We start from the raw sequence: 10,381 nt of genomic DNA, 5'->3' as shown, positions 1-10,381 counted from the left end.
TTAGAACATGTCTTAGACTCATTCCAAAGGACGTGCCCTAGGATAACACTATAGACAGGCCCTTATGAACTAATCCGGGAAAAACTCTCCACCAAAAAGTAAAAACTTTTGGAATATATGAAACAATAGAATATTCTAATAATTCTATTTAAGAAAATGGTTAGATCCAATAAGATGTTAATATCAATATCAATATAGAAATTAATAAATTATATAAAAATTGAAAAGTTGCGACAAACTGGAGCACTGATGCCAGTCCTGTAATAGGTCCTTTAGTAGCAATTTGCACCAATTTCCCGCAGGGTAATTAAACATTTTTGCTCGCTACCGTGAACCGGCATTGCTTCAAAAAATGAACAGCAACGGTTGTCACAGTTGGTAGAATACTTCCAAAAAATGGTAGATTTTTTGCTGTTTGGTAGATTGGTAGAATTCATAATGCTTTGGTAGATTTTGCACAAAATTCCTCTCCAACTAAGAGGTACTTCAATTCTCTATAGAAATAAAATTTTGACAAAGTTTTCTATAGAAATAAATTTTGTACAAAATTTTCTATAGAAATAAAATTTTGAGAAAATTATCGATAGAAACAAAATTTTGACAATTTTCTACAGTAATAAAATTTATATAGAAATAAAATTTTAACAAAAATTTCTATAGAAATACAATTTTGACAAAATTTTCTATGTAAATAAAATTTTAACTAAATTTTCTATAGAAATAAAATTTTGAGAAAATTTTCTTAGAAATAAAATTTTGAGAAAATTTTCTATAGAAATAAAATTTTGAGAAAATTTTCTATAGAAATATAATTTTGAAAACTTTTCTATATAAATAAAATTTTCACAAAATTTTCTATAGAAATATAATTTTGAAAACTTTTCTATATAAATAAAATTTTCACAAAATTTTCTATAGAAAAGAATGTTGAGAAAATTATCGATAGAAATAAAATTTGACAATTTTCTATAGAAAAAAAATTTTGAGAAAATTTTCTATAGAAATAAAATTTTCCATTCGTTTTGTTTTGTTATTGTTGGTTTTTTTCTTTAATCATTGTTGTTGTTTTTTGATTTCAGCTTAAAATCATGCATTGACCATGCTGATGAGGAATGTGGTAATTCCGAAACGTGCGTCCTTCCAACCATCTTGCAGTCTATAGGGCTTTGCCCAAATAAATTTGACAAACATTATTTTCCTCTGTTGGTTAAGCTACACTTGTAGTTTTCAATCAATGCATGGTTTTAAGCTGAATATCAAAAGACAACAACAATCAAATAAAATGTTGACAAAATTTTCTATAGAAGTAAACTTTTGAGAAAATTTTCTATAGAAGTAAAATTTTGAGAAAATTTTCTATAGAAGTAAAATTTTGACAAAATTTTCTATAGAAGTAAAATTTTGAGAAAATTTTCTATAGAAATAAAATTTTGACAAAATTTTCTATAAAAATAATATTTTAACAAAATTTTCTATGGAAATAAAATTTTGAGAAAATTTAATAAAGGGTGATTCTTTTGAGGTTAGGATTTTCATGCATTAGTATTTGACAGATCACGTGGGATTTCAGACATGGTGTCAAAGAGAAAGATGCTCAGTAGGCTTTGACATTTCATCATGAATAGACGAACGATCTGCCACAACGTCGAATTTTCAGTGAATGGGCCCTAGAAAAGTTGGCAGAAAATCCGCTTTTTTATCGACAAATTTTGTTCAGCGATGAGGCTCATTTCTGGTTGAATGGCTACGTAAATAAGCAAAATTGCCGCATTTGGAGTGAAGAGCAACCAGAAGCCGTTCAAGAACTGCCCATGCATCCCGAAAAATGCACTGTTTGGTGTGGTTTGTACGCTGGTGGAATCATTGGACCGTATTTTTTCAAAGATGCTGTTGGACGCAACGTTACGGTGAATGGCGATCGCTATCGTTCGATGCTAACAAACTTTTTGTTGCCAAAAATGGAAGAACTGAACTTGGTTGACATGTGGTTTCAACAAGATGGCGCTACATGCCACACAGCTCGCGATTCTATGGCCATTTTGAGGGAAAACTTCGGAGAACAATTCATCTCAAGAAATGGACCGGTAAGTTGGCCACCAAGATCATGCGATTTGACGCCTTTAGACTATTTTTTGTGGGGCTACGTCAAGTCTAAAGTCTACAGAAATAAGCCAGCAACTATTCCAGCTTTGGAAGACAACATTTCCGAAGAAATTCGGGCTATTCCGGCCGAAATGCTCGAAAAAGTTGCCCAAAATTGGACTTTCCGAATGGACCACCTAAGACGCAGCCGCGGTCAACATTTAAATGAAATTATCTTCAAAAAGTAAATGTCATGGACCAATCTAACGTTTCAAATAAAGAACCGATGAGATTTTGCAAATTTTATGCGTTTTTTTAAAAAAAAAAGTTATCAAGCTCTTAACAAATCACCCTTTAGATTTAAGTCGAAATAAAATAATATGAATAAAATAATATAAATGAATATTTTTTTTATTTGCTATTTATTTATAATTATTTTTTCTTTAGATGAAATCATTTTTTGTAAGAGTTTATACTTCTGAATTTTCCGATTATAATTATAGATGGATTTTTTGTAGATTTGAGTCAACAACAATTTTCAATTATATTTTTACATTTACAACTTCAATCAACTTTTTAGTTGGCAATATTTTGGTGATAGTTTTTCTGTTCACCTTTCGTTGCGTGGAAAAGCCAAATGAATTCTACATTGAAGTACATTGAAATATATCAATCGAAATAATAAAAAAATCTTCATTTAAAATTACATAGTTGCTTGAAAATCAATATATATTCTCTAACATACATTTAGACAACCCCTAACGCTTGAACTAAAGTCTGGAAATGAAGTCTACGTTGTAATTAGTCTACGCTTTGAATATATACAAGACAAATATAATAAGCAGTATTTAAGCTTTATTTAATACACAGGTTCTACTAAAAACAAATGAAATCAAAACAGCAAAAAATTTAAACTTTCTAAAATTGCTAATAACCTCAATTAAGTATGGCTTCCATGTAATTAAGTATCGTTAGCTAATACGAACGATAAGAATAAACAACTAAATACTGTTTAAAATAATTAATACATTATTCATAGTACAAAATAAATGTTGGATTGCCATAATACTTGTATTACACAAATATAAAAAGAATTTCACTTTGAAACTGGGTATTGCCCAGCCCATTGATAGCTATAAAATTTAATAAGGGCTTGGTGGTGATGACTTAAATGAGGCTTCGTTTCCCCAAGGTATTGAGCAAACCAAAAAAAAAAAAAAACAACAAATATTGAAAATGCATTCTTAGGAGAATTATTCAGATGTGTTTGGAATTGTTAATTGGATTTGGTTGCCCACTGCAAATGCATACGATTTTTTTAATACAATATAAATTAAAAATCCATAAAGACTTTTTATATTATTTCTTTTTTTTGAAAATTATCATTTATAGCTTAATCATTTCAAGATTTTTTATTAATATGAATAATGAAGAACTATACAAAAAGAAAAATTTACGATTAAAGCTAGTTATAAAAGACCAGAATAAATCTATCCAATAACCTTTTATTTAGCATGGGAACTTTGTTAGTTTTATTAATCAATTCATCGTATCGAAAACGCGGTACTTTTACAAAACCTGTAACCCTCCTCTCCCTAAGCTATGAAAATAATTAAAATGGGTGTTTGACTGAAACTCAAATGCTTGGCGTTTACGAAAAGTTATGTCTCCAATTTACCTGTTAATAAAACTACTGAATATTTTTTTTCGTTTTTGTCTTTTGTAATTTTATCACATTCATCATTTTCCTGGCAGTTGAGGGAACCATAGGCATTTAATTGGGTGGTAAATTAAATTTTTGTTTTATTTGAATTCTCTATGGAAGTTCTGCGGCACAAGGGGTCAGTAGATAATGAAATATTCGTTTGTGGAAAAAGCGTTAGACACACCTTAATTTTTAGGTTACATGGTAACAATTTAGGAAATTATAAAGATATTTATAGTAGGGGTTTCGGAGGAGGTGGCAAACTATTAAAGGGTGATACGGTCAAAATTTGGTCAATATAAACTTGACGTATTTCTTTCAATTTTGCATTTAAAAAACCTGAACACCCCTCATTTTGAAGGTGTGTGTATGTAGAATGTTGCTACTATTTTGATTTTGGAATTCACTCTTCAGTTGTCAAAATGCCGTCCAAGCAAGAAGAGCAGCGTATCAAAATTTTGCTCGCGCATCGCGAAAATCCGAGCTACTTTGTCGACAGCCAGGAAGTCTGGATCGGGGGGAAATCGAAAACCGGAAGCCGCTGAGACGACAAAGAGAGTTGCCGGTAGTTTCAAGCGAAACCCTAACCTCTCTCTCCGAGATGCCGCAAATAAGCTGGGTGTATCGTCTACAACCGTGCATCGAGCCGGACTATCGACTTACAAGAAGGTAGTGACTCCAAATCGCGATGATAAACAAAATACGACGGCCAAAACGCGATCCCGGAGGCTGTACACGACGATGCTGACGAAGTTTAACTGCGTGGTAATGGACGACGAAACCTACGTCAAAGCCGACCTAAAGCAGCTTCGGGGACAGGAGTTTTATACGGCAAAAGGAAGGGGAAAGGTAGCAGATATTTTCAAGCACATAAAACTGCCAAAGTTCGCAAAGAAATATCTGGTTTGGCAAGCCATCTGTACCTGTGGCTTGAAAAACAGCATTTTCATAGCTTCCGGGACTGTCAACCAAGAAATTTACGTGAAAGAGTGTTTGAATAAACGTCTGCTGCCTTTCCTGAAGAAACACGGTTGATCCGTACTGTTTTGGCCGGATTTGGCATCTTGCCATTACGGTAAAAAGGCCATGGAGTGGTACGCCGCCAACAACGTGCAGGTGGTTCCCAAGGACAAGAACCCTCCCAACACGCCAGAGCTCCGCCCAATTGAGAAATACTGGGCTATTTTCAAGCGGAACCTAAAGAAGACCAAAAAAACTGCTAAGGACGAGCAGAACAAAATAAAAATTTAAAACACAAAAAATACTAAAATACAACACAAGAAATTAAAAATTAAAGTATAGAAAAATAAAATTAGAACAAAATTTTCTATAGTAATAAAATTTTGACAAAAATTTTTATAGAAATAAAATTTTGATAAAATTTTTTATAGAAATAAAATTTTGACAAAATTTTCTATAGAAATAAAATTTTGACAAAATTTTCTATAGAAATAAAATTTTGACAAAATTTTCTAAAGAAATAAAATTTTGACAAAATTTTCTATAGAAATAAAATTTTGACAAAATTTACTATAGAAATAAAATTTTGACAAAATTTTCTATAGAAATAAAATGTTGACAAAATTTTCTATAGAAATAAAATGTTGACAAAATTTTCTATAGAAATAAAGTTTTGACAAATTTGTTTATAGAAATAAAGTTTTGACAAAATTTTCTATAAAAATAAAATTTTGACAACATTTTCTATAAAAATAAAATGTTGACAAAATTTTCTATAGAAATAAAATTTTGACAAAATTTCCTATAGAAATAAAATTTTGACAAAATTTCCTATAGAAATAAAATTTTGACAAAATTTCCTATAGAAATAAAATTTTGACAAAATTTTTTATAGAAATAAAATTTTGACAAAATTTTCTATAGAAACAAAATGTTGACAAAATTTTCTATAGAATATCTGATATTGGTTAAATTCATCGCTTCTGCGTCAATTTTGCACCACTTCCGGATCCCAAAAGAACATTTGCACCAATTTTTTGGTGACGCTTTTTTTGCTGGACAAAATTTTTTTCTACAGAACATTTTGTCAACATTTTATTCCAATAGAAAATTTTGTGAAAATTTTAAATTTATAGAAAATATTGTCAAAATTATATTTATATCAAAAAAAATTTGTCAAAAACTTTTGTTATTTCTATAGCACATTTTTTATAGGACGGAATTTAATTCTATAGAACATTTTTGGCAATTCTTTGTCTATAGTAAATTCTTGCAAAATTTTATTTCTAAGAAAATTTCGTCAAAATTTTATGTCTATAGAAGATTTTGTTAAAATTAATTGGATAGACCATAAGTGATTTATGGTCAAATTATTCAAAATTTTTAAATAAATATCTTACTGAATTAGTAACTATATATAAAATAAATCATTTTTATATTATTTTTTGAATTACTAGCATACATCTTTTTATGTTATTTTTATACAAAACCGAATTCATTGTGATTTTGTTGTTGAAATGCATCGTTGGATATATTATGAGAAAATTATGAGAAAATTTTCTATTGAAATAAAATTTTGACAAAATTTTCTATAGAAATAAAATTTTGACAAAATTTTCTATAGAAATAAAATGTTGACAAAATTTTCTATAGAAATAAAATTTTGACAAAAATTTTCTATAGAAATAAAGTTTTGACAAATTTTTTTATAGAAATAAAATTTTGACAAAATTTTCTAAAGAAATAAAATTATGAGAAAATTTTCTATTAAAATAAAATTTTGACAAAATTTCCTATAGAAATAAAATTTTGACAAAATTTTCTATAGAAATAAAATTTTGACAAAATATTCTATAGAAATAAAATGTTTTGACAAAATTTTCTATAGAAATAAAATGTTGACAAAATTTTCTATAGAAATAAAATTTTGACATAATTTTCTATAGAAATAAAGTTTTGACAATTTTTTTTATAGAAATAAAATTTTGACAAAATTTTCTATAAAAATAAAATGTTGACAATATTTTCTATAGAAATAACATTTTGACAAAATTTCCTATAGAAATAAAGTTTTGAAAAAATTTTTTATAGAAATAAAATTTTGAAAAAAATTTCTATAAAAATGAAATGTTGACAAAATTTTCTATAGAAATAAAATTTTGACAAAATTTCCTATAGAAATAAAATTTTGACAAAATTTTCTGTAGAAATAAAGTTTTGACAAAATATTCTATAGAAATAAAATGTTGACAAAATTTTCTATAGAAATAAAATTTTGATAAAATTTTCTATAGAAATAAAGTTTTGACAAAATTTTTTATAGAAATATAATTTTGACAAAATTTTCTATAAAAATAAAATGTTAAAAAAACTTCTATAGAAATAAAAATTTGACAAAATTTTCTATAAAAATAAAATGTTGACAAAATTTTCTATAGAAATAAAATTTTGACAAAATTTCCTATAGGAACAAAATTTTGACAAAATTTTCTATAGAAATAAAATGTTGACAAAATTTTCTATAGAAATAAAATTTTGACAAAAATTTTCTATAGAAATAAAGTTTTGACAAAATTTTTTATAGAAATAAAATTTTGACAAAATGTTTAAGAAATAAAATTATGAGAAAATTCTCTATTGAAATAAAATTTTGACAAAATTTTCTATAGAAATAAAATTTTGACAAAATTTCCTATAGAAATAAAATGTTGACAACATTTTTCGATAGAAATAAAATGTTGACAAAATTTTCTATATGAATAAAATGTTTACAAAATTTTTTATAAAAATAAAATTTTGCAAAATATTATTTTTTTGTTTGGTAGTTTTTGTTAAAATTTTCTACAAATTTTGGTAGATTACTTTTGGCTCAGTGGCAACCGTGATCACTTTCCTTTTCATTATAGAGTTCGGTTAGTCTATTTTGATCAATATAAATACAAATGTGGACTAGTCGATTTTGTCAAAAATTTAAAGTCGATTTTAACAAGAACCGACTTTCAAAATCCGACTTTTGTATCGCATTTTTCTGGATAATGGTATCGTAGATTGAGTTTACAATGCTACACCAATATCATGGAAAATGATAGAAATTCCACTCACGAATTCTTACATGATAAACCCTTAAGATTTTAGTATGGACTTTGTCTGCAGGACTGCAAATTTTGCCGATTAACGGTATTTTGACGATTTTTTACTCAAAAAATAGCATATGCCGATTTCCCGATTTTTGTCCCAAAAATGACGATATTAGCTGCGTTAAAAAATTTTGACTAGAAGCAGTTCGTTTACACGTTTAGAGCCAGCAAAAGAGAGAATACATTTGACAGTTGCCAGATAGAGTAATTGCGAGTTTTTGCTAGAGATGTTGGATCTATACCTCATTTTACACCTACAGTATTAGTATCACGGTTAGGTTAGGTTAGGTGGCAGCCCGAACTATCAGGTTCACTTAGGCTATTCAGTCCATTGTGATACCACATTGGTAAACTTCTCTCTTATCACTAAATGCTGCCCGATTCGATGTTAAGCTCAATGACAAGGGACCTCCTTTTTATAGCCGAGTCCGAATGGCGTTCCACATTGCAGTGAAACCACTTAGAGAAGCTTTGAAGCCCTCAGAAATGTCACCAGAATTACTGAGGTGGGATAATCCCCCGCTGAAAATTATTTGGTGTTCGGTCGAAGCAGGAATCGAACCCACGACCTTGTGTATGCAAGGCGGGTATGATAACCATTGCACCACGGTGGCTCACGGTTGCCACTGAGCCAAAAGTAATCTACCAAAATTTGTAGAAAATTTTACCAAAAAACTAACAAACAAAAACCTCACCCAGCAAAAAAAATTTGGAAGTTCTTCCAAAGGCACAACTTTAAAAGCACTTCCAGAAGATGCACTCCCAATGATGTTCTTTATTTTAACTACACAGGAAGTTCTTTTAATTCAATTTTTTATAACGTGGTTTTTTCATGCTTTTAATGGGTAATTTGAACTTTTTTGTTTCAAAGAGGTTAAAAACAGAGTAAGAATTCATAAAATGGTACAAATCAGTTAAATTTTGTCGAAAAAATGCTAAATCCAATCTGAAAAAATTTTGAATTTTTGAAAATATTTGAGGTCTAACGTTACCGACAAGCGTTAGAAGAATCCATTAAAAATTATTTATTTGACAAAATATAACAGAATTTTTTAATTTACCTCCAAAACATTGAATTCGGATCACACCTAACATAAAGAAGTGATGCAAATTCACTGTATCGGCTGTTGAAATGGAGGACTTCCGTCCTAAGACAAGCCCATGTTAAATTCATCGCTTCTGCGTCAATTTTGCACCACTTCCGGATCCAAAAAGAACATTTTCATTACTTTTTTGGCAACGCTTTTTTTGCTGGGCATATTTTGCAAATTTTTGTTGCTACAGAACATTTTGTCAACATTTTATTCCCATAGAAAATTTTGTGAAGATTTTATTTATTTAGAAAAATTTTGTCAACATTTTATTTCAGTAGAAAATTTTATTTCTGTAGAAAATTTAGTAAAAATTTTATTTCTATAGAAAATTTTCTCAAATTTTATTTCTATAGAAAATTTTGTCAAAATTTTATTTTTACAGAAAATTTTGTCAAAATTTTATTTCTATAGAAAATCTTGTCAAAATTTTATTTCTATAGAAAATTTTGTCAAAATTTTATTTCTAAAGAAAATTTTGTCAAAATTTTTGTTCTATAGAAAATTTTGTCAAAATTTTATTTCTAAAGAAAATTTTGTCAAAATTTTAGTTTTATAGAAAGTTTTGTCAAAATTTTAGTTCTATAGAAAATTTTGTCAAAATTTTAGTTCTATATAAAATTTTGTCAAAATTTTAGTTCTATAGAAAATTTTGTCAAAATTTTAGTTCTATAGAAGATTTTGTCAATATTTTATTTCTAAAGAAAATTTTGTCAAAGTTTTAGTTCTATAGAAAATTTTCTCAAATTTTATTTCTATAGAAAATTTTCTCAAATTTTATTTCTATAGAAAATTTTGTCAAAATTTTATTTTTACAGAAAATTTTGTCAAAATTTTATTTCTATAGAAAATCTTGTCAAAATTTTATTTCTATAGAAAATTTTGTCAAAATTTTATTTCTAAAGAAAATTTTGTCAAAATTTTAGTTCTATAGAAAATTTTGTCAAAATTTTATTTCTAAAGAAAAATTTGTCAAAATTTTATTTCTAAAGAAAATTTTGTCAAAATTTTAGTTCTATAGAAAATTTTGTCAAAATTTTATTTCTATAGAAAATCTTGTCAAAATTTTATTTCTATAGAAAATTTTGTCAAAATTTTATTTCTAAAGAAAATTTTGTCAAAATTTTAGTTCTATAGAAAATGTTGTCAAAATTTTATTTCTAAAGAAAAATTTGTCAAAATTTTATTTCTAAAGAAAATTTTGTCAAAATTTTAGTTCTATAGAAAATTTTGTCAAAATTTTAGTTCTATAGAAAATTTTGTCAAAATTTTAGTTCTATAGAAGATTTTGTCAATATTTTAGTTCTTTAGAAGATTTTGTCAAAAGTTTAGTTTTATAGAAAATATTGTCAAAATCATATTTATATAAAGAATTTTGTTAAAAATATTATTTCTATTGAAAACTT

The sequence above is a fragment of the Haematobia irritans genome, chromosome 2, assembly GCF_050003625.1.
Source record: "Haematobia irritans isolate KBUSLIRL chromosome 2, ASM5000362v1, whole genome shotgun sequence".
In the NCBI taxonomy this organism is placed as follows: domain Eukaryota; kingdom Metazoa; phylum Arthropoda; class Insecta; order Diptera; family Muscidae; genus Haematobia; species Haematobia irritans.
This window is presented reverse-complemented; position numbering follows the sequence as displayed.